The sequence below is a fragment of the Colobus angolensis genome, unplaced genomic scaffold, assembly GCF_000951035.1.
Source record: "Colobus angolensis palliatus isolate OR3802 unplaced genomic scaffold, Cang.pa_1.0 Scaffold170, whole genome shotgun sequence".
Lineage (NCBI taxonomy): Eukaryota > Metazoa > Chordata > Mammalia > Primates > Cercopithecidae > Colobus > Colobus angolensis.
In genome coordinates, this window is record NW_012114822.1 from 126,338 (window position 1) to 128,902 (window position 2,565).

Consider the following 2,565-nt stretch of genomic DNA (forward strand, 5'->3'; position numbering starts at 1 on the left):
CCTCCCGGGTTCACGCCATTCTCCTGCCTCAGCCTCCTGAGTGGCTGGGACTACATGCACCCACCGCCATGCCCAGCTAATGTTTTGTATTTTTAGTAGAGACGGGGTTTCACTGTGTTAGCCAGGATGGTCTCGATATCCTGACCTCGTGATCCACCTGCCTTGGCCTCCCAAAATGCTGGGATTACAGACATGAGCCACCATGCCCGACCATTAACCTTTTTTAAAAGTACACTTCAGTGACATTTAGTACATTCACAGATGCTGTGTACCAGCTCCTCTATCTTGCTCCAAAACATTTTCATCACCCAAATAAAATCCCATACCCATTAGCAGTCATTCCTAATTCCCCCCTCCCCATCCCTTGACAACCACTAATCTGCTTTCTGTCTTGATAAATTCACCTATTCTGAATATTTCATATAAATGGGATCATTCATCTATTTCCTATAAATGGGATCATGACCTTTGTCTGACTTCTAACACTTAGCGTCATCTTTCTGAGGTTCATCTACGTTATCTCACACATCAGTAGTTAATTTGTTTTCATGGCTGGATGATATTCTGTTGTATATGTCTACACCACATTCTGTTTACCCATTCATCTGTTGATGGAATTTTGAGTAATTTCCACTTTTTGGCTGCTGAGAATAGTGCTTCAATGAACGTTTGTGTGCAAGTATTTGTTTGACTACCTGTTTTCGGTTCTTCGGGGTGCATACCTAGGAATGTAACTGCTAAGCCATAGGATAAGTCTGTTTAACTTTTTGAAGAACTGGTGATAGATTTTTAGACCCCTTGAGATTAATAGAGAATTGTATTTAGACTAGCACCGCATTTTCCCAAATGAACAGTTGATGTTTTTTTCCCTTGAGCAATTTTCTTTATTATGTATATCTGACTTGTTAGCTCGGTCTCCACGTACCCACGGGAATGAATGCAGATGGACAGGATAAAAGAACCCATTCAGGGGAAAGGTAATTTGCCTAAAGATTCCCTGTTGCTATCTGTTCAGCTTGAGTGACAGCTCAGCAAACAGAAATCTTTGCTCCAAATCTTTGTTATGATCTCTGTCATAACATTTTGTTTGAAAATCGCCTCCAGACCTAAAATGAATTTGAGCAGCCAATGTGAGTTAATTAAGCTGAAAAGAACTCTCAAAACAATGATTTCTCTGATGTGTTTTTTATCCAAATCTTCCAGGTCACTAATTTGTCCTGTTTTCCTTAAAAGGAGAAAATAATGAAGGGGTGTATTTGGTGCCTTCTACAGTAAAATATCTTTGACATCAGTGGAGAAGGGGCTGCTTGGCATAAATGAACGTTCTAGAAAACTCGAGATGACCCCTTTAAACTCTCATTATAAATCTGTTAACCATTTTGGATGAAAAATTTTCTAAAACCAAGTGCTCAATTTCCTGGCTTGTTTGGTTTAGATGTTACCCGCCATGTTGATAACAACCATTTTTACTTGATTGTTTTGATACAGTCTCACTCTGCTGCCCAGGCTGGAGGGCAGTGGCATGATCTCGGCTCACTGCAATGTCCGCCTCCCGGGTTAAAGCAATTCTCATACCTCAGCGTCCCGAATAGCTGGGACTATAGGCACACGCCGTCATGCCTGGCTAATTTTTTGTATTTTTAGTAGAGACAGGGTTTCACCATGTGGGCCAGGCTGATCTGGAACTATTGACTTCAAGTGATCTGCCAGCCTCAGCCTCCCAAGGTCCTAGAACTGTAGGTATGAGCCACCGTACCTGGCCAATGTCCTGCCTTCTTAAACAGAAGATGCTGTGTGTGATGAACATTATTTGTTGGACTAACTTTGAGCTCAGTGGTCTTCTCAAGAGCTCAGAGCTTGAAAAGGGTGTTATGGTGCCTGTAATTTACTTCAAAACCCTTCAGCACAAGCTGTACATGTCACTTAGCTTCAATCTGCTTTCTAGGGGCAGTCAGTGCTGCGGAATTGGGAGCATAAAATTCCAGGGGTGATTAGAACCTACATTTGAAAAGACTCAACAAAAGCCACTCTAGCTCTATTTCCAATCCACACCAGATGGTTTGTTAATTAGCACAATGAGATCTAAGAATGATTTTTCATTGATGAAATGAGTAGTGTTCAAGGCCATTGAACCAGCACAGATTACTGTCTATGGTCTAGATGCCCCTGCCTTTGTATGAGCGAATCCAGTGAGCCCGGATGTCATTTTAATTTTCAAGTAGCAATGGTTTTGAAAAGTAAAAAGAGCTGGGCCCAGTGGCTCACGCTTGTAATCCCAGCACTTTGGGAGGCCAAGGTGGGTGGATCACCTGAGGTCAGGAGTTGGAGATCAGCCTGACCAACATGGAGAAACCCCGTCTCTACTAAAAATACAACATGGAGAAACTAAAAACACAAAATTAGCCAGGTGTGGTGGTGCATGCCTGTAATCCCAGCTACTCAGGAGACTGAGGCAGGAGAATCGCTCGAACCTGGGAGGCAGAGGTTGCGGCGAGCCGAGATGGCGCCATTGCACTCCAGCCTGGGCAACAAGAGCGAAACTCCGTCTCAAAAGAAAGAAAGAAA